The sequence below is a fragment of the Lytechinus pictus genome, chromosome 13 (assembly GCF_037042905.1).
Source record: "Lytechinus pictus isolate F3 Inbred chromosome 13, Lp3.0, whole genome shotgun sequence".
Taxonomy (NCBI): domain Eukaryota; kingdom Metazoa; phylum Echinodermata; class Echinoidea; order Temnopleuroida; family Toxopneustidae; genus Lytechinus; species Lytechinus pictus.
In genome coordinates this window covers 21,167,408-21,189,681 of record NC_087257.1, presented here as the reverse complement: position 1 = coordinate 21,189,681, position 22,274 = coordinate 21,167,408, and the positions used below count along the sequence as shown (strand labels likewise).

The 22,274-nt window shown below is 34.0% G+C and overlaps 1 protein-coding gene and 14 non-coding genes across 15 annotated transcripts in view; all 15 read right to left on the bottom strand.

Annotated features, from left to right (window-relative positions):
* The window catches only part of LOC129275147 (polycomb complex protein BMI-1-B-like), a 31,053-nt gene extending 22,386 nt beyond the window's left edge, over positions 1 to 8,667 (bottom strand). The window contains exon 1 of the mRNA XM_064108427.1: positions 8,135 to 8,667. The gene's annotated coding sequence lies outside the window, so the exon portion shown is untranslated. The remainder of the gene's footprint in view (positions 1 to 8,134) is intronic.
* Positions 8,668 to 16,838: 8,171 nt separating this feature from the next.
* On the bottom strand, positions 16,839 to 16,910 carry TRNAD-GUC (transfer RNA aspartic acid (anticodon GUC)). The gene has a single exon. It is a non-coding gene; the product is annotated as a tRNA-Asp (tRNA).
* Positions 16,911 to 16,998: 88 nt separating this feature from the next.
* Positions 16,999 to 17,070, bottom strand: TRNAD-GUC (transfer RNA aspartic acid (anticodon GUC)). The gene has a single exon. It is a non-coding gene; the product is annotated as a tRNA-Asp (tRNA).
* A 2,383-nt stretch (positions 17,071 to 19,453) lies between these two features.
* Positions 19,454 to 19,525, bottom strand: TRNAD-GUC (transfer RNA aspartic acid (anticodon GUC)). Its single transcript has one exon. It is a non-coding gene; the product is annotated as a tRNA-Asp (tRNA).
* Positions 19,526 to 19,605: 80 nt separating this feature from the next.
* Positions 19,606 to 19,677, bottom strand: TRNAD-GUC (transfer RNA aspartic acid (anticodon GUC)). Its single transcript has one exon. It is a non-coding gene; the product is annotated as a tRNA-Asp (tRNA).
* Positions 19,678 to 19,761: 84 nt separating this feature from the next.
* On the bottom strand, positions 19,762 to 19,833 carry TRNAD-GUC (transfer RNA aspartic acid (anticodon GUC)). Its single transcript has one exon. It is a non-coding gene; the product is annotated as a tRNA-Asp (tRNA).
* An 88-nt stretch (positions 19,834 to 19,921) lies between these two features.
* Positions 19,922 to 19,993, bottom strand: TRNAD-GUC (transfer RNA aspartic acid (anticodon GUC)). The gene has a single exon. It is a non-coding gene; the product is annotated as a tRNA-Asp (tRNA).
* Positions 19,994 to 20,074: 81 nt separating this feature from the next.
* On the bottom strand, positions 20,075 to 20,146 carry TRNAD-GUC (transfer RNA aspartic acid (anticodon GUC)). Its single transcript has one exon. It is a non-coding gene; the product is annotated as a tRNA-Asp (tRNA).
* Positions 20,147 to 20,238: 92 nt separating this feature from the next.
* On the bottom strand, positions 20,239 to 20,310 carry TRNAD-GUC (transfer RNA aspartic acid (anticodon GUC)). The gene has a single exon. It is a non-coding gene; the product is annotated as a tRNA-Asp (tRNA).
* A 237-nt stretch (positions 20,311 to 20,547) lies between these two features.
* TRNAD-GUC (transfer RNA aspartic acid (anticodon GUC)) lies at positions 20,548 to 20,619 on the bottom strand. The gene has a single exon. It is a non-coding gene; the product is annotated as a tRNA-Asp (tRNA).
* Positions 20,620 to 20,856: 237 nt separating this feature from the next.
* TRNAD-GUC (transfer RNA aspartic acid (anticodon GUC)) lies at positions 20,857 to 20,928 on the bottom strand. The gene has a single exon. It is a non-coding gene; the product is annotated as a tRNA-Asp (tRNA).
* An 81-nt stretch (positions 20,929 to 21,009) lies between these two features.
* Positions 21,010 to 21,081, bottom strand: TRNAD-GUC (transfer RNA aspartic acid (anticodon GUC)). The gene has a single exon. It is a non-coding gene; the product is annotated as a tRNA-Asp (tRNA).
* An 81-nt stretch (positions 21,082 to 21,162) lies between these two features.
* Positions 21,163 to 21,234, bottom strand: TRNAD-GUC (transfer RNA aspartic acid (anticodon GUC)). The gene has a single exon. It is a non-coding gene; the product is annotated as a tRNA-Asp (tRNA).
* A 617-nt stretch (positions 21,235 to 21,851) lies between these two features.
* TRNAD-GUC (transfer RNA aspartic acid (anticodon GUC)) lies at positions 21,852 to 21,923 on the bottom strand. The gene has a single exon. It is a non-coding gene; the product is annotated as a tRNA-Asp (tRNA).
* Positions 21,924 to 22,159: 236 nt separating this feature from the next.
* TRNAD-GUC (transfer RNA aspartic acid (anticodon GUC)) lies at positions 22,160 to 22,231 on the bottom strand. Its single transcript has one exon. It is a non-coding gene; the product is annotated as a tRNA-Asp (tRNA).
* Between the last annotated feature and the right edge of the window lie 43 nt (positions 22,232 to 22,274).

Below are 22,274 nucleotides of genomic sequence, written 5' to 3'. Positions count from 1 at the left end.
CTATTATCACAGACATAATTCTAAAAATGTTGCAGAAGTTTAAACCAGCTGTTTTTGCAACCTCCATCCCAATTTGACTTTCCTTGAAAAAGGAAGAAAATGAAATTCCCGGCCGGTGTAGCGGCAGAGCTGGTTCCACCGGCGGATACTTTTTGTTTTGTAGTAATCTTTATTATTCATTCAAATAAAATTCATGCATACATAATCGAGAAAATAAAACAAAATGATAATTGCAGCTGTGAATACATAAATCAAATTACACTGAAATAAACATAGCAGACAAATTGTATCAGAACAGAGACATAATCCGAAATCATGCAAAAATAAAATTTCAACAATGTATGCAGCTAAAACAAATAAAAAAAAGACATAACCATGATAACAGCTACGCAAACTGAAAGAATGAATGTATATTGATACGATATCCGCCGGCAGGTATCGTTCTTAACGGCAGATATCGTTCTTACTCGGAACCATTTCTGCCGGGTTGATTATTTATTTTCCTATTAAAAATAGATAAATAAAAATGATAGGTCCTATATAATTTTGAGGGAAATGAGTATTAAAGAACGATATCAGCCGAAGAGAAATTGATTCTGAATCCACCGGAGTTGGAACACGATCCGCCGGCAGATTATAGTGTTCCTAACCGTATCTGCCTTCAGATCCGCCGCTACACCAGCTCATCAGCTTTACAGGTATACATTTTCAGATAATCATGTTTAAGGGGTCGAACTTCTTCCAGCTAAGCTCTCTGTTTATATCAAAATCAATTTATTGATGTTTAGAAACGTTAGAAATCACAAAATGCACGATTGGTAATAATAGGTAATGTGCATGCACAATACTTTAAATAAACTTCACGATACAGTATACATGTACATCTGTATCGGGAACTGCACATGTACATGTACATGTAAACTAATTTTCATCCGAAATTAATATATTAGTGCATGGTTACCTTTTCATTCGTACCCGTTAAAATTGTAAAAATAACATTTAACACATTTCCAAACACTGTATATTCTACAGACGTAAGGGGTGGGTAGGGTGATAGACCCCACTGATAGAAATTTGATTCCCTTTTTTTAGTTGTCAGACCCCCACCACCCCCCCCCCCCCCCCCTCTCCGACAAGGTGTTCGAAGTACATGTACACCAATGTCTCCAAAGTCACATAAAACTTATATGACGCCCAAAGTGATTATTGTAGCTGTCGTACAATTATGCTGGCGCTGTTTCTATAAACGCTATGTCATCGGATTCTGGATTCTACATGCTTGTATCATTATTGATCTCTTAGTTCTTCAGCGAAAATCATTTTGAAACAGTAGTGAAGTATGATTTTATTTTCTAAATAAATTGTCATGATCTATCACCAAAAATAGATTTTGGACTATTAAAAATGGTCAAACATTTTCGCTCGAAGCTTTTCATAAGTCTTGCCCCAAACGCCATGTCTGACCCCCTCAAAATATTACGCTGCTAATTTTTGGCACTCAAAATACTCATCAACTGCATTAATTTCAATATCTACATGTATCAAATTACCAAGGCCAAAAGTTCCAAGTTCCATAAAGCTTTTTCGTTTATAAAATAACGCATGACCTTGCGGTCAACTTGAGAATGAAGTGCTAAAAAATATAGGTGTAAATCTATATTTTGATGTTTTGTTCTTAAGTGAAAATACTCATCATGATCAAAGCTAACGTTGTAAATAATGCTCGTGGATGGGGAGTGGTAAGATTTATTTACACGCAGACAACTTTTATTTCTACCTTCGTAAGTTGATGCGGTATGAACTGATTCACGAAATTAAATGTTCTTAAATGTTATTTTCATAGATTTAAAGTGAATTAAAAACATTGTAATTGTTTATTTTAATCAAGTTACAGAATAAACATGCTTTCTTCTTTCTTCTCACTTCTTTTTCTACTTTCTTCTTTCAATACTTCTTACTCTATCATAATTTTCCTCTCTTCTAAGACATGTTTTGAGTGATTGTCTGAGGTGACCATGGACCTATATAGGTCCATGGTCTGAGGGTATATCTGATGTTTATGACAATTCGTGGTGTGCAATTATACTATTCACTTTTATCATCATCAAGTTTGAAGTAAAAAAAAGACAGCACGGTGATTCATAATCAATTTAGTTTTCTGCAATACAGACGCTTAATTAAATAAATTTGAGCGCGCAAAGGAGGAACATGTTGGTGTATGGAAAATAGATCTTTTATCCTTGATTGTAAGAGAAGAGGCATTCATTTTATCTGACTCAAGTTACATGTTAAACATGGTAAATGCACATTACAGTTGTGTACGATTACAATATTATTTTTGCAAAAATATAGGAAACAATGGAGAAAGGAAATTACAATGTAAGTTTATCCCCTAGCCGCGCGAAGCGCAGACGCGAAATTCAATTCATAATGAAGTTTAGAACTAGAAGACGTCTAGTTTACTGAGTTATTTTAAAGAAAACTCTCTTTGTTCCTTTTCCCCCTTAATTCGCTTTCTCAATTGCCTTCACCTTCCCCCTCTCGCTCAGTCTTTTTTATTCAATTTTCCTGCATGGGGGGGGGGGAACCCTGATGGGGGAGGCACCCAGACCGCCTCCCTGCTTCGAGTACTTGGTTGAATTCAGTGACCAATTTTCATAATTATTTAAGCGCAATAGAGTCGATTAAAGAGTCATGTTGTGATGATGTACACGCACACATGGGGAATGTACATGTACTTTGTGCCAAATTGTTACACAAGGGCAACATTACTGACGCGATTCGTGTTAATTACTCACTGTAAATTACGTCAAAGATTTTTTGTGTGTAATTCAAGTGAAGATGAGTATGCTGGCGTACCGTCAATTTTGAATGTCAGACTGCAGTAAGTGTTGAAGAGTATCGTGGAAGACTAAAACCTGAAAAGGTGCATCTCTTGGCCTCCTCTGTTACAATAATCATATGCAATAATTACTCGAAATGATGGGGGGGGGGGGCAAAATTACTGAGTTGGTAAGATAGACCTACATGTACATTAACATTTCATTTTTTATACGTGTTATACATGTAGTCTACATGACCTTCAGATTAAGCTTTTCAAAAAAAAAATGGGGAGTTTAAATTTTAATATTATCATAAGTTATTATAGTCAAAGTTACTTTAGTTTGCATTAGTTCTCATTGTTTATATCTTATTCCGATTGATGTTGTACTTTAAATTTGACTATGTATTGTTTGATTTTGTTGTGCTTTGTGAACGGAAAATGAATAAATCTAAATCTATTTCTAAATAATATTGTGCGCACTCTGTTGTGCTACATGCATGAGGAATATCCCCTAAATTATGCGCCATGATTATTGTCCTACAGAACATACATGTACAAATCTATACATGCAACGAACATTTTATTCATATCGCGAATTAAACAAATATACACAAGTTAGTTTCAGTTAAAATCAATTTAGGAGAGAATCTTATCAATACCATTTACTACATGGACAGTTACTGGACTCTACCTTTAAAAATGTTATTCCACTATCCTGTCCAGGAAATGAATTAATAGAGAGATTGAGTGAGTTTCAACATTTAACTCCCATCAAATATTAAATGACTGTCTCACATTTACATGAAAACTCATTCGTGATTCGCACTCGGAATGATGAACATTATACTGTACATTCATGATCTAATAATCTAAACGTTCTTTAATTAATACTGACGTACGATCGTGATGGTAGTGGGGGAGGAGGGGAAGGACGAGGAGGAGGTGAAGAAGAAAAAAAAGAAGAAAAAGAGAACAGGAAAAATATGAATGATAATGATAATAATAATGACAATAATAATAAAAATATCAATAACAGTAAAAATATTTATGTCCATGATAACGACAATGAAATTAATATACATTAAGCACCTTACCATCAATTTTAGAAAAAAAATATATACAGGGAATGTGTATACTACTACTATACTACTACTACTACTACTACTAACATTGACTAATAATAATATGAAATCAATATTACATTAAGCATCAAACCATCAATTAAAAAAATAGACGGTGAAAGTGTTACACTGCAACTAAATCGTCGGGCAATTTTTACGATTATTCTTTTAAAATAGTATGCCCTTTCTAATTTACTGGGTTATTTAGTTGTACAGGACTTCAAATTTCGAAATAATATTTTAAGCATCATTGGAGATAGCCTACAATAATTCATGTACGATGTACATGTACTTTTCAATATTAAAAGAAAACAAATTATCCTAAAAATAACGTTCTTTCGTGACGCCGACTGTCTTTAAGCCTACATGCACTTGCTTATCTGTTCTGTCGTTCGGCCGTATAATTGAGATTAATTTTATTTCAATCAATTAACATCAAAAAATTGTTATATTTCATTCCAAGTCTGAATGTTGAATTATTTTAACTTTTCTCGGCATTTTCATTGATGAAAATAACCTGGAAAGACATACATGTACAATGCCCAAAAAAAGTATGTCCAAACTTCATGTTTATACTGACATGACTGAGCGTGCATTTACCATGTTCACTCCGGATCGGCACTTGGAAATCTTTCAAAATGGAAATACATGTAGATTAAGGTAATTACAAACACGGGTTGTAAGTTGCAAGGAGTACATCAAGGCCCCAAATGTTATAATTTCATTCTTTATTCACCAAGTATTACATAATATTCCATAAGAAAAAAAAAGATCAAATACACCATCATTGCTCAGAAATTGCAACATTACTTTTTACATTCACGTGAAGTAAACACTTATAATGGAATGAATGATATACCGGCGGAAAAAACTTTAGGGTTCAGTAATGTTTTTCTCTAAATACACTTTAATAGAAGATTGCACGAAGTGCCGGTACATGCAATTACTTTCAAGGAATAGCCCCCCCCCCCTTAAAAAAAGGTTTAGCATCATTTTCCCCAATAATGATTCATTCATGTATATAGGTGCATGGACAAATTTTGATTACGAATGAAAGTGGTGTACGTGCATTTTCTAGCAATTTGCGTTGGCGATTGGAAATGCTCATTTTGAAAAGTCCCATAAATTCGATTAAAAACATTAATTTCAGCAAAAACAATATTGCGTAAAAATCTCTAAGAAAGCTTTTTTTTCTTGTTTTATTTTATTTTTTTATTCATCGACACCATACATGTAACGATATGAAAAAATAATACACAGCTGAATTCAAATAAACACACGAAAGAAATAAATCGCGGTACTAAAAAGGAGCTCAGGGTTCAAAATAGAAAAACTTAGAGGAGAAAGTTACGAAAAGGATGAAAAGACACCAAGTTAAAAAAATATATAAAACAGAAAAGAGGAAAGAGAAAGTATATTGTAAAAAAATGTAAGAAATCACTGATCTTAGTGTTTTCTTTGGGGGCACCAATAATCAATACTTACATGTACATTGTACATGTAAAACCGTTGTTATATTAATTTTTGATTGAGTTTGACTTGAAAATTGTACATTTTGTTTTTGTTTGGTTTGAGTCTTTATAAATAAAGATAAGCTCAGAACATGCAGTGTCAAAGTGTGCCCAATTAAAACTGATATTTTGAAAGAGACTGATTTATTTATGAAGAAGAAAAAAACCATCTTTGATGTTATTGTGATAGTAGTCATGGTGCAAAGTCATATAGACGTACATGTATATATGCTTCACTTTATGCATGAAATATGTATGCTTTTTTCGCGTAAAACAAAAAAGAAATGTTCCATAAAATATAAAGAAGAAGAGTTATTTCTTCGTATAACATTCTTTGAACATTATCCTCTCTATATTTACATTGAAAAATCTGAATTTTTTTTTCCTGTACTTGTATTCTTTCATTGCGTTTTGATAACACGAAATGAATTTTGCAGTCTTGTCACAGAAAGAAAATATCATGATATTTAGAAATGCAAATTCTCTTTGTCATCATCCTTTTATGAACCATCTTGTTTTTCCTTTTCTTCTAGTTTCTAGGGTTTTTCTCTTCCTCTCGCCTCCTTCGTATACTTCTTATATCCTCTATATCCTTTTATAGAGCCTTTTTTTCTTTCAACTTTTTTCGTAATCTCTTCTTTATACTTCTTTTGCTCTATTTCTTTTTTTCCGTCGGGTTTTTTTCTTTTCTTGTTTTCTTCCTATAGTCTTTTTTCATTTTCTTTTTTTTATTCCACTTCTTATTCCTATTTCCCTTTTCTTCTTTCTAATTCTTCTTCGTCATTTCCCCTTATACACTACATTTTCTTCACCCCATATAGACCTTCTTTTTTTCAATCCGTAACTCTTTATCAATTTACATGTACATGTATATGTTTCCTTCTTCCATTATTACAAAACATATTTATTTAGCCTATTTTACACAGTAAAAAGTAACATCCTGCCTTGCTATAATTAGGAACTGATAAGGCATTATTTACCAAGATGTGAAAAAGCAATATTCACTTTCTAATTCTTATTGCTTAATGAACATTGCGAAACCTTTTTATATACATGATATAGGACTAAATTCTTAAATAACCGTAAAGTCATACAGTAAGTCAGGTTGTGTAAAACCTCTACACAGTCATGTTGTTTAATTTTGTATTTGAGGTGTAGTATATACATGTAGCTCTATAGTTTTCTCTGGAATTATTAAAATCAAATTCTGTGAAACAAAGAATTGAAACCACCTTGATTTTGAAACAAAAATGCACCATCTATAACCTGATGGTCTAAAAATAATGTATATTGTCGAACCGAATGTACAGTAATATCGCTCTTCAAAAAGTTTTTATACAATGCTGATAATGCTTTACACTTTACAGTATTTTTTAACAGTCCATGCATAATTTCTTAGAAATTAGAATTAAATAGCTGTTTAACAGTTTAAATTACATGCTTAATTTCTTCAAGATTTATATAAAAATCAAACTTTGTTTAATTTTTAAACAAATGTTTAAACTAGTAAATAACTACAATAAAATTCATATCAGTCTTGAAAACATGGACAAGGCATTGTATTTAAAAACAAATCAGCGTTTTGTCTCATAGTCAGCTGAACTTTGCGCACGACTGTCATTCAATAAATTAAACACAAAAACAGATTTAACAAACAATAATCAAAACATATTTCAAGCAGTTTGAATATCTCAAGATGAAAACAAAAATACTATCTTAATTATTGAAACAGAAAACAAACATGATGAAACAAAACAAAAACAAGATCTATAATACAAGCCAAAAATAACCACCGATTCATGGACGTTCACTTTCATCACACGCAAGCAACACACTGCTGGCTATAGCCATCGTCTGCTTCGATTTCGTTTTGCAAAGAGCGCACTTTTGACCAACATACAAATCAAGTTCGAAAATCACACCATTTTACCACCTATGACATCAAAATTTTACTATAATCATTTGAACACTATACTTTCAGTGTCCATATGGATGGAATCCGTAATAAAACCCTAGAACTAAACAAAAAATGAGTTTTATTGAGAAGGATTTTCAAGAGGCGCGGGGATTTCCGATATTCGTTTATGCCCGGTGTTATTTGGTTGGTAATTCCCACAAAACTGTGCAATTTCATCTCTAGGATGAAGTAGAAAAATACTTTTGACTATTCGATAGTAATCCTGTGAATATGATTAATAATTTTTCGTTGAACTACAACATACAAACATGAATTTTCACAAGGAACACGAATGGAAGATAAATGTGAATTCACACGCAACAGCGGTCTTCGAGACCTTAACAGCTCGACTGAACCGCACAAACTCAGAGAAAAAAAAAAGATAGTTATGTTCTCCCAAAGTGAAAAGCTTGACGATATTCGTTAGAAGAAATTCTAAGCTGCCATGAAGGGCGAGAATTTCAATTTGTAGGTTGCATAGAGATAAAGCCTGTAATTTCCCAGACAGCTGTGAACGAGAGAGCATGGAAACCGAGAGAGCTGGCTCTCCGACCACGCACTCCGCACACGGCACTAAATCCACCATTTTGGATTCCACAATATTGACAAAAAATTACAATCGAATTTCATATGAAAAATCACTCGGTGCAGCTCACCTACTTCGATTCACACCAAAATCTTACGAAATCTGAATCTTTAGAATATAGAGAAAACGACTCACATATTTCCCAGGCGGCACTCTTCCGGAAACAAAATATATCAGCGAAATTCGGAGGGTTTGCAGGTTGATTTTCGATCTCGTAGCTCGTTTCACCACAGCCGGCGCATACGTAAAAGACACGCAGTATAAAAGACTAGTGTATGTGTGTGCGGTGATGAATGGCGGATAAAGTCACGTGACTGAATTCCAATTGACGGCTAACATGTACAGAATACATAGAAGAAGTGTTGAGCAGGCTAGCAGGGTACCTATATATTCGTACAGATATCGTCGAGGGCCCTTCCAAAAGCAACCATGTATGCCGTTGTTTCGGAAAACGTCATCGCGCTCCTGTTAGCTGTGACATAGACTGGGGAAATTTATGGCAATGGTTTCGAATGGCTAAGATCTTCACCGAACGCGGGAAAAGAAGACACTTCGCATTATCTACGTGGCCGTGGACGGTTACAAATTTCTCCGCTTTTTGCACTTTGTATTTTCGCAAACGGATCGCGGGCGTTATAGTGTGTAGGATCGTGTGGGCATAACGTGATAAGACTTCTTTTCATTTTATGACAATTGAATTTCATAATAACTCAAAAGAGAAGCGATAGATTGAAGGTTATCTTTCTGGTTCAGTTGAAATCGATACGCTGTTTCGATTTGACGTTTAATACAACGTTAACCTCAGGCCGAAGTGATGCTCTTTTTTCGACTGTACAATTGTGACTGTATTAAGTTATTTTGTATGATAGAAAAATGTAATTAGCACTTTTAAAGCAAAGGTGATATTTATGCAGTCATGCTTTTTAGTTTTCTTTTCAATAAGATTCAAAGATATGATTCTCTAAAAAAGAGTGTATGTGTCACTATCAGCGATCATGATGTTGACTCACCAAAACTAAATATTGATTCATCTATAATTGACTGATACGTCTGAGTTTGTCATGTTAACCCGGTAATTTATATTTTATAACATTAAAAAAATTGCCATGACACATCAAATGAATTTCTTGGAAGCACACGAAATGAAAAGGAAAAACAAATCCCCCCCCCCAAAAAAAAGTAAAGATGTGTTTTAGTTTGTATTCATAATGCAACTGAGCCAAGATTTTTAATTAACTGTTCTGCACACATCTCATCTCTGTAAAGCTATACCTCATTAACCCATGCAGAAGTTTTCCATGGAGATACTCAAAGCGGCCGTTTAGAAATAATTAAGTAGATCGCCTGCGAATGTAAACTACGAATTAAAAGTTTAATCAACCTTTTAGTTATCAACAATAAACATGACAAAATGAAATGGCAAATTTTTATTATCCATGGGTTATTTGGTAATTAAGTTGTTAATGACGCGCACATGACTTTTGTCCAAAAAAAAAACAATTACAAAATAAACGAGAGGAATATTCTGATTTCCGCCTTTGACTTTAAATACCAATGTTGATACAATGTTACAAACTGTACTGTTGAATGATTACAATAACCATTACCTTTTTATTTGCATGTATGCATCAAAATTGTGTATAGTTATTCTTGGGATATCCATGCATTGACATTATTAATCTCTTTACTCAACTATTTTGATAATATTTTACTAAAGATCCACATGATATAATAGTTTATAGGCCTGCATGTAAATAAAAGATCAATCACTAATATGCATTGTCAATGTCAGATTTGGTTTATTACTAGGTTTTTATAAGCAGCATTATTTTTTTAAGGGAATCTAACCTTGTGTAAGTATGTAGGTTGTATTGTGTATTTTGTCTGCATGTTTTATATTCATTCTAAAATAATGTAAAAAGAGAATGCTTCAAAAAATTGTGTTAGTTTTAAGAGAATACATGTATTTGAAAGGAATAATCATGCTTAAAAACAACCAAAGATTTTAACTAGATTCGTCTAAGAAACAAGCCATTAATGATGATAATGACTATCAGAGAGCATATTCTAATCACTATTTAAAGTAGGGTGTTTTTTTTTTCAAGATAAATTATCTAAAGCATGCAATGATAGGAAAATACCAATTCGCCTCAAATCGACTCTTATAATTGAAAAACGAAGCTGTTTCTTGAAGGATTTTCTCTCAAAATTCTGGATTAATTCTTTCATATTTCAGCAGAAACATAAATTACGATTTCGTTTGTGGTCTATCAGTTTCGAAACACATGGATTGATGATGTCTTTATGTAGAGAGTTCTGTTGCATTCATTCGGAACTCATTTTCAGGGTCCCGTTACACAAAATTTTAGCGATTAATCGTACGCTTGATTTTCACAATTATTATTGATCGTACTTTCATTGTTAAAATAATTTAAACAACGCAGTTTACTATGTGAATCGCACAGTAGTTGTTTAAACATTTTAAACAAGTGTTTAAAATCTTAAACAACTATGCTTAAATCACTGATAATTAAAATATGTTTGAATTTAAACTTTTTTTTAAAGATTTTAAACACTTGTTTAAAATATACAAACAACAACTGTGCGATTCACGTAGTAAACAGCGTTGTTTAAATTATTTCTAACAGTGTTGTGGTCAATGCAATGAATTGTAAAGATACTTTTTTTTACCATGATTGATATATAAGCTTTGTGTTACCATGGTTACGGGCCCCAGGTGTTACAAAATCAATGCAAGAATTCAATATGAATACCAAATCTATGTCAATGCTTAATATAATTTTTTTATTGAAGATGATGATGATGATGGTTATTATGATAACAGTTACATAAATAATAATAAGAAGAATAATAACAATAGATAATAATAATAATGCTGATAACAATTGTGATTGCTAATAACAATAACATTTATAAAGATGAGGACGATGATGATCATCGTCATTATTAACAAGAGTGGTGCATGTTCCCGGAATAATTATCAGGGGAGCGTTTCATCAACATTTTTGTCCGACAAGTTGTCAGATCTGACATCTTTCCTTGATTCTGATTGGCCGAGAGCCACTGTTACTATGGTAACTGTCGGATAAAACAGGACTTGTCGGATAAAACGTCTGACAAGTCCTTCATGAAACACTCCCCAGGTTATATGTAAATGCAAAACTCTTTTTGCCGCAGAGATTGTCAGAAGATTTGATGAATATTATAAATTATAGTGTGCCATGAAACTCCTCAATCTATAATGTCATGACATTGAGTTCTGTTTCCCCTTTTGGAGATGGATCGTTTTTGTTTTGTTTCGTTTCATTTTCAATTTCACTATAGACAAGACAATCGATTCTAGAGGGCTCTAATTTGCATTAGTTTATAATGTCACGGCGCAAGATTGAGTTGTGTTTGGTGCTTTAATCGTAACTTTTCCAATGTATGAGAATATTGATACGAAATAAATAAACAAAGAGCTCGGATTTAGAGCTTTTACTTCGAATGAATGCATGTAATGTTTAATTACAACAATTTTGTTCATCTTTTCATCTCCTTTTTTTCTCCCTTTTTCATCGCCATCCTTCTTTCGCTCTCTGTATAATTCCATAATAAACTTATTTCAACAATCTATTCATAGTTATATCTTGTTGTGGAAGGAATCGCCAAAAAATTGATGTATGAAAGTATTATTTGAAGCGATTGACATTTCCCCTGCATGTTTGATGGTTTATTATGAACTGAGTCTTTTTTTTTCATATAGGGTTTCAATTTAACAGTGTAGTTCTCTATATATGCTCTTCAAATAAACTAATTTTGAATACACAAAAAGCTGTAAAATAGTATAAATCATAATTTCATTATTAGATAGATGAGAGTACAGAATATTCTCATATATATATGACACCTCTACAATCATAGCTATGATATCATATCAGTTCCAGCGAAATAATAAAAAATAAAAAAAACATATTCCTCTGATTTCGATGAACTTTTCAGCGTTTTGCTTCTTAATATTGCTATATTGATATTATTGTTTACACCATACGATCTTCAGCCTGAATTACTTCTATTAATCATGATTTACTGTTCTCAAAGCCAAACATGCCAAAAGTAAAGAAGCATGCATGAACAGGTCTCTATTCTAAAGCTTTGTTTAAAAAAGAGAATAAAGGGTATTTAAAAATACGAAAAATATATATGAAAATAGAGTTAATGGATGGACATGGAATTTATACTTTAAAAATTGCATTTCGAAATGGAAATATTAAAAAAAAGATAATGATATTAATAATAAATCCGTAAATTTGCCATGCAGGATTTGTTCTTCAGAATAACGACCTCATAAAAAGTGCTATAAAATCGATCAATGGTTTTGCAGAAAATTGCAATTTCCAATCACACCTCATATCAGCTAAAATTCAATTGAGTTTTATTATATTTTCTAAAGGAAGTGACTCAACCGTGTGGTGAGATCACTGATCCACCCTAGCGAGGTCAAAGGTCAAGGTTCATATTTCCGTTTTACAACAAATCAACTTTATCATGTCTCGAATTCACTCTCATCAATCATGTCAATGCGTGCGCCTGCATGTTGATAGACGACGTAATCCAAATTCTTCAGAAAGCTTATAAAAAACCGGCTACTTGTTTTGTAAAATAAGTTTGGTTTTTTTTACAGATGCATCAATAATATATGAATATTACATGCCCTCGTTTACACATAAAAACGCTATTTGTGCAGTTAAATCCTTCTTGTTTAATAATTTAAACAACCATGCTTTTATTAAAAACTGAATTATAAAAAATCTTTATTGTTTCCAGATTTCAAACACTTCTTAAACTGCGTTGTATATCTTTAACCGTCGTTTTTCTGTGTCTTCTGAAGTTCCGTTAGTCAAAAGTTTTAGTTATTACGGCGACCTTTTATTCCGTTACACTGAAATTGCATATAGGCTAATAAAAATGTTTGTCGGACCGAAAATGAAACATGGTTCGTTAATCCGAACATAAATTTTTGTGGCGATATCCCGAAAGCTCGTTAATCAGAAAAGAAAATAGTTATCCATTCCGAAGTTTCGTTAAACTGGCAACAATAATATTGATGAACGTTAATCTGAAGATTCGATTCTACGAAAATAAATAAGGTTCCTTCAAAAACACGAATGGACTGGACTTGCTATATGAATCTCATGCCTTATTGTTGGTCTATTGAACCTGCGGAATAACAAACGTTTTTAGATTAACGAATTATTTCATTTTCAGAAACTTATTTCATTTCAGCATCTTTACACCAACGAATCTTCGGACTTAATGAAAGTATTTTTTTTCTCTCGCAATATCGAAACTTCGGATGGGCTTCGGAATAACGAACTACAGGCCTATTCAGCGTTTTCATGTACCTCTGTTATATTGTTCCTCCAAGTCTTTCTGATAAATTTTCTTTTAATGACGATTTCCATTCATATAATACACGCAGTTCCTCTCATTTTCATTTACCATTGACGAGAACCAATGTTGCAAAAAATCTATTTTTTCAAAGGTCCAATCATTTGGAATAACCTTCCTTTACATAAAAGATAGCCCTTCCCTTTCTGTTTTCAAAAGGAGAATAAAATCATATTTAATTGATAATTACACTACTTAATTCATTTACTATATTACAGGCTTTATCGTGACTTTGTTTATGTTACGTATTTAGGATTTTTAGGTGTTGTATATTGTAAGTTTTTTTGTATAAATTTGTATTTTGTTCTTTTGGTGGCAGCACCAATAATGCTTCTCTGCCTTCTAAGCTGTCTCCTCGTTTGATGAATTATTTTTATTTCTTATATATTCCAATATGTTTGTAAATGTTATTTTTAATATATGAACGAAATAAATGCATATGAATGAATGAATGTGTATTCACAGTGTGTTCACCGTGTGTTCCACAGTGTGTTCACAGTGTATTCACAGTGTGCTTCAAAATGTGAAATAAGAAAATGTTTTAGTATTGTGTTGTTTTATGATTTGTTTGATTTATTATAACACGGCTATAAAGGGTGAATGGTGTTACTTTGATGAGTATTCGGCATTTCATTCACTTTGAGAAGCTGACATACAGATGGAATCAATCATTATTGTCAGATTTGGAATGAGGAAAAAATATACACTGATTCGAAAATTGCTTTAAAGAATGCTGTGATAAACTTTTCTCAAAAAGTTGAACTATCAAATTAAATATCAATTAAGTTAGTCTACGCGACTACACAGATAGATTTCAGTCAGGGGAGTTGTCATGGAAATTGTTAACGACGGTGATCATTATCCTTCAGTATTATCACCCTTTTGCAATTTCAGCCAATTTACCCCCTTTTATGGGTATATGATTGGTGTACGCACAGAACACTTTGTAACATTATTTGTCTCTTAAAGCTTAAAACTTACAAAATAATTAAAAACTGTAGGACAGGTGAAAAAATATTTTCCCATTTCGAGTACAGATGAAAAACAAAACCCAACCCAGGACCTATAACCTTTTGTCGATCGTTAAAAGTCGCGAAAAGGGGTGATTTTTACGAAAGTTTGGAATGCTCATGCGATCATGCATTGCCATGGGACAGAACATTGCGTCATCTCCGGTGTCTTTTAAAAGCGACTCAAATACGGCCGATGAAGTAGGCCTATGGTGGATATTTCAAATGTAGAAAGTAATTCGTATTCGCGGCTGGTGACGTATAATACAACAAACATCAAAATGTCCGTGTTCCGTGTCTGAAATGCAATTTTTGTCAATATAACTGTATAGACTCTTTACGGAGTACGAGGTGCGTCGCATGTACTAGCCTACGTTGCACTGCGGGTGCCCGCGCGCGCATAATTCCCTCTCGCTCCATCGATCGGGTGTTGTCGCAGCCTTTGTTTGTGTCATAGAAGGGCATTGTGCAAACACCGCACGACTGTGCAATCATCACATCACTCTTACCAACCATATTTTTTTTAATAAAAAGCTCGATTCGGATTTACACTACGAAGACGGAGAAAGTGGAAAAGCGATATTTGCTTTTATATCATTATGTCGAACTCGTGCAAAATAATGACGAATTTGATCACTGGCTATCCAATCGCAGTTAGACCTATATTCAAAAAGTGTTCGACTTCCCACGTTTGCGTCAAAATCAACCGAGTCTTGCAATCTGGGAACCAAAGAAGCATGTCATATACAACATATTCATTTTCAAATACAAAAAACACACTCACATACACCTTTCATTTCAGTATCGAACATTAAAAAATTACAGCGCATTAATGACGAACTAATACAAAACAGTTTAATGTAATTATAGGATAAAATGCTTTAAAATGGTGGAGAGAGAACCCAACTCGAAATACTCATTATTATTTCTTTAATCGGATTCCTGTGTTGAGCATTTGGCTTGTTGCATTTTGCACCGTTTACATTATTTATTTATGTCAATCAATAATGTTTCAACCTCAAAACTTACGAAATGCGTTATCAACGCATTATCATGATAATTGAAAACCATTATCGGGGAATCGCTTATTTCAGTCGACACTTCACTATTATGTGCATAACATAAATGTCTTTTGCGTATTTATATTAACGTAATAATGGGAAATACAAATATTATGATACTTGCTTGTATACATTCGTAATCTATACTATTTTTGAATTATGAGGTTAAACGACAGTTCATGTCGGTGTAATAATAATTTATAATGAGCTTTACAAATCATTAGTGTTTAAATTCGAACAATGCTATTTCTTCCTTTATCACAATCTCAAAAAAAGTTAAATCGATATCGAATCTATAAGAAATATAAAATACTACACAACAAAAAAATAAAAAGATGTTGCCCATTTTCATTCATGACAGTATTGTCATTTGGAGAATAAAATTGTGACAACTGGTAACAATACTATTTTGCCAAAATCCTTGTTGGTAAAAGAAGTGACAATTGTTTCCAATACGGATACCATCACTGGTCAAAATACAGTATGTGTCTCTTTTCTTTAAATTTGAATTGAATTTTATATTGGTTCCACTTTTAGACCAAATATTTTCTGTATACATAGCAAATATTCTTTAACATAGTTTATTTAGATCAAATTAACTATTTAACAAAGTATTCAACATAAGGTACACTACACATAATGTTATAAAAGCGAGGAGCCTAAATATAGAACAGAACTTTGACAGTTTGGATATGAATTAAATCCATGATTCCCATTTTAAATTAAACTACATTTTAACTATCTTCAACATCATAATTCATAATCATCTCCATGATATTGATGAAACGTCTTGAAAGCACAAACAGATGAGCGGAAAATATCTGACTTAATAAAGTGATTTCACTATTATCTATAATTTGTTTGATGGTGTTTGGTTTGGTTTGGGTATACAACAGCTAGTGAATTTGTTGCGTTTTTACAGTGTGTACGACCAAGAATCGATAATTTTGTTAATAATCTCTCTATAAGCATTTTGTCGACTGTTTTACAAGAATTAAAAAAAAAAAAGAGAGAAAAATAATAATCTCGCTGGCGGGGGGAATCGAACCCCGGGCTTCCGCGTGGAAAGGGGTGGGATACTTACCACTGTAGATTAATGATAATGCTGATCGCTCTGTAAACATTATGTACAGTATGTTATAATAAACAAAAGAGAAAAAATATTCTCCTTGGCGGGGAATCGAACCCCGGTCTTCCGCGTGACAGGCGGAGATACTTATCACTATACTACCAAGAATTGGTGATTCTCTACAATATGGTCGCCCTGTAAGCATTATGCCGAATAAGAATATAAAGAAAAAGGGAAGAAAAAATGTTCTCCTTGGCGGGGAATCGAACCCCGGTCTTCCGCGTGACAGGCGGAGATACTTACCACTATACTACCAAGGATTGGTGATTCTGTAAAATCTGATAGCTCTGTAAATATTATGAAAATTATGTTATTATTATTATTGTAAACAAAATATAAAAACAAATTCTCCTTGGCGGGGAATCGAACCCCGGTCTTCCGCGTGACAGGCGGAGATACTTACCACTATACTACCAAGGATCGGTAAGCTTTGCATTTCTGATTGCTCTTTAAGTATTATGTCCATATAAGAATATTGACAAAAGAGAGAGAAAAAAATTGTTCTCCTTGGCCATGTTGGCCGGAAATCGAACCCCGGTCTTCCGCGTGACAAACTGCACTATATACTACAATTTGCAAGGATCTCGACTACATACAATAATTAAACCATAACATCTATGATATTTTTCATACAGCGGGATACGCTTGACAAGTAAAATCATTCTTTTGGAGGTTTATACTCAGAATGTCCGGCAGTTCCTTCATGTCTTGAAATCTCCTTGGGTAATTGAACATAATCAGTTGTTCCTTTAGCCAGAGATCTCAACCAGTGATACGAGATAGTGTTAAAAGGGGTCGCTTCCATAACGCATGGCGGATTTAAGAACACCCTTCATGACAAAGCACAAACAATTAGGTCTTTGTCGAAAATTGGTGAATCAAAACAGCAATTTCGTCCTTGACTCTGATGGGCAAACGATAATATTTGCATTTTTTCATCAGCTCCGAAAACTAGGACGAAACTGCTGTTCCGGTTCACCGATTTTCGACAAAGACCTCCCAGCTGTTCTTTGTCATTAATTTTTTTTTGTCATTAATTTTGTGACGGGATTTTTCAATAGATTTACTGTGTTCTTAAATCCTTCCCGTTGTAGTATAGCGAAAACTCCCTTTTGAATTTCGTTGGGGATTACATGCTTTTCAAATTCGTCCATTGAATCATGGGCCTACAATGGACTGATGTAAAACCCTAAGTTCTCATATCTACAACATTTCGTTCCAATCGGGTTGTGCATTGATTAGCGTATATATACAAAACTCTTCACATATTAGAATAAACCAATAGGGACTCTCCCTTTTGCGTCTGCACAAGAAGATACATATTCAACCACATATTGAAATAGAAAACGGATACAGCACAGGCCTATCTGCTTCGTTGATTCTTCTCAAACCGTTGACTATTGAATAGTCAAGGTCATAGGTCATAGATCTGCAAACAATATCGAATAACATGCAATATATTCATTATACACACGTGATACTCCTGTCAATGTGTCTGGCAGTGGGCCAAAGTTTCTATTGTTATTGCCTTGGTTAATAAACAAAAAAGATGATGCAAACACATTATAATCTGTAGGCCTATATCACACTTATCACTTGATCAACTTATGCACATATGGTATTTTGTATCATAGGGATTTATGCAGTTTAATTGCGGGTTATAATAGATAATATCTCACGGGGAAACAATAGTTGAGCTTAGTGCATGCTATATAGAGTTTATATTAGGTCTGCTCAATTTACATACCAGGCAATTATTCTGATAGAGTTCAAGATATTATTTGTTACAAATCAAAAATTAGGTTTTGTATTAATCTGATTATGCTCAATGCAATGCAGAAAAACAAAGAAATTATTCAGTAAAACGGACAGGGCACACCACTTCGACATAATATCGTTTGAATTAGAATGAAAAGAATTGTATAAGCCTATCAGTAAAAAATGTAATAAAATAGCTTTCTCCTTGGCAGAGAATCGAACCCCTGTCTTCAGCGTGACAGGCGGAGATACTTACCACTATACTACCAAGGATTGGTGAAAGATGTTATACACACTGTTTTTTTACATTTTGAAAGGTATGATAATTTGCACCGCTGTAAAATCAGTATAGGCTCGCATCATGCATTCTCATGATCAGCATAAGAAAAAGGATTTAGATTGCAGTTGTGAGGTGTCCGTCGCATTATCTAAATGTTATATTTATTGATTAGATTATAATTTTTTTCTCGTTCGTTTATCAATTATACACAGAAAAACAATTTATAAAATATTGTTCATAAACCGGATCAAATATGTTCAGATAATCTTGAGCAAACTGTTCAAAATGTTAACAGCAATGCTCTATTTCGAATTTCTCATCATCTTTTCACCAGGTCATATTCTTATGTCGATATCAATAATTCAAATTATATATCGTATAATTTGTTTTTCAAACCATGATAAGGTCAGACTCGATGGACCTATTTAAATAATTTACTTTATATTCACTCGTAAAATAAAGTCATCCTGGTTGGAACAGTATTTTGGGCATATAAAATGTTAAAGTGGAAAAAAGAAAAAAAAAGTTTTAAAAAGTGATATGGTAATTTAGGGTCGCTCTCTAAGCATTATGCCGATTATGAAGAATATGAAAAAGAGAAGAAAAAATGTTCTCCTTGGCACGGAAGCGAATCCCGGTCTTCCGCGTGACAGGCGGAGATACTTACCACTAACTATACCAAGGATTGATGATTCTTTAAAATATGGTCGCCCTGTAAGAATTATGCAGAATAAGAATATAAAGGAAAAGGGAAGAAAAAATGTTCTCCTTGGCGGGGAATCGAACCCCGGTCTTCCGCGTGACAGGCGGAGATACTTACCACTATACTACCAAGGATTGATGATTCTCTAAAAACAGGTCGCCCTGTAAGCATTATGCCGAATAAGAATATAAAGGAAAAGGGAAGAAAAAATGTTCTCCTTGGCGGGGAATCGAACCCCGGTCTTCCGCGTGACAGGCGGAGATACTTACCACTATACTACCAAGGACTGATAAATTTTCAGCAGGAACGATCAGTATAAAATATTATGTCGATTAAGTTATAAGAATATAAGAAATTGAAAAATATTGTTCTCCTTGGCGGGGAATCGAACCCCGGTCTTCCGCGTGACAGGCGGAGATACTTACCACTATACTACCAAGGATTGGCGATTTTGTAAATTCTAATCCCTCTGTAAGTATTATGTACATTATGTTATTATTATTATTATAAACAAAATATAAAAACAAATTCTCCTTGGCGGGGAATCGAACCCCGGTCTTCCGCGTGACAGGCGGAGATACTTACCACTATACTACCAAGGATTGATGATTCTCTAAAATATGGTCACCCTGTAACCTTTATGCCGAATAAGAATGTAAAGAAAAAGGGAAGAAAAAAATGTTCTCCTTGGCGGGGAATCGAACCCCGGTCTTCCGCGTGACAGGCGGAGATACTTACCACTATACTACCAAGGATTGATGATTCTCTAAAAACAGGTCGCCCTGTAAGCATTATGCCGAATAAGAATAAGAATAAGAATATAAAGGAAAAGGGAAGAAAAAATGTTCTCCTTGGCGGGGAATCGAACCCCGGTCTTCCGCGTGACAGGCGGAGATACTTACCACTATACTACCAAGGACTGATAAATTTTCAGCAGGAACGATCAGTATAAAATATTATGTCGATTAAGTTATAAGAATATAAGAAAGAGAAAAATATTGTTCTCCTTGGCGGGGAATCGAACCCCGGTCTTCCGCGTGACAGGCGGAGATACTTACCACTATACTACCAATGATTGATGATTCTCTAAAATATGGTCACCCTGTAAGCTTTATGCCGAATAAGAATATAAAGAAAAAGGGAAGAAAAAAATGTTCTCCTTGGCGGGGAATCGAACCCCGGTCTTCCGCGTGACAGGCGGAGATACTTACCACTATACTACCAAGGACTGATAAATTTTCAGCAGGAACGATCAGTATAAAATATTATGTCGATTAAGTTATAAGAATATAAGAAAGAGAAAAATATTGTTCTCCTTGGCGGGGAATCGAACCCCGGTCTTCCGCGTGACAGGCGGAGATACTTACCACTATACTACCAATGATTGATGATTCTCTAAAATATGGTCACCCTGTAAGCTTTATGCCGAATAAGAATATAAAGAAAAAGGGAAGAAAAAAATGTTCTCCTTGGCGGGGAATCGAACCCCGGTCTTCCGCGTGACAGGCGGAGATACTTACCACTATACTACCAAGGATTGATGATTCTCTAAAATATGGTCACCCTGTAAGCTTTATGCCGAATAAGAATATAAAGAAAAAGGGAAGAAAAAAATGTTCTCCTTGGCGGGGAATCGAACCCCGGTCTTCCGCGTGACAGGCGGAGATACTTACCACTATACTACCAAGGATGGATGATTTTCTAAAATATGGTCACCCTGTAAGCATTATGCCGAATAAGAATATAAAGAAAAAGGGAAGAAAAAAAAGTTCTCCTTGGCGGGGAATCGAACCCCGGTCTTCCGCGTGACAGGCGGAGATACTTACCACTATACTACCAAGGAATGGTGGAAGATGTTATGCACACTTTTTTTTTACATTTTGAAAGGTATGTTTGCACCGCTGTAAAATTAGTAGGCTCGCATAATGCATTCTCATGATCAGCATAAGAAAAAGGATTTAGATTGCAGTTGTGAGGTGTCCGTCGCATTATCTAAATGTTATATTTATTGATTAGATTATGATAAAAATTGTTCTCGTTCGTTTATCAATCATACACAGAAAAACAATTTATAAAATATTGTTCATAAACCGGATCAAATATGTTGAGATAATCTTGAGCAAACTGTTCAAAATGTAAACAGCAATGCGCTATTTCGAATTTCTCATCATCTTTTCACCATGTCATATTCTTATGTCGATATCAATAATTCAAATTATATATCGTATAATTTGTATTTCAAACCATGATAAGACCAGACTCGATGGACCTATTTAAATCATTTACTTTATATTCACTCGTAAAATAAAGTCATCCTGGGTGGAACAGTATTTTGGGCATATAATATGTTAAAGTGGAAAAAATAAAAAATAAAATTTAAAAAGTGATACGGTAATTTAGGGTCGCTCTCTAAGCATTATGCCGATTATGAAGAATATGAAAAAGAGAAGAAAAAATGTTCTCCTTGGCGGGGAATCGAACCCCGGTCTTCCGCGTGACAGGCGGAGATACTTACCACTATACTACCAAGGATTGATGATTCTCTAAAATATGGTCGCCCTGTAAGCATTATGCCGAATAAGAATATAAAGAAAAAGGGAAGCAAAAAATGTTCTCCTTGGCGGGGAATCGAACCCCCGTCTTCCGCGTGACAGGCGGAGATACTTACCACTATACTACCAAGGATTGATGATTCTCTAAAAAAAAAGGTCGCCCTGTAAGCATTATGCCGAATGAGAATATAAAGAAAAAGGGAAGCAAAAAATGTTCTCCTTGGCGGGGAATCGAACCCCGGTCTTCCGCGTGACAGGCGGAGATACTTACCACTATACTACCAAGGATGGATGATTCTCTAAAATATGGTCACCCTGTAAGCATTATGCC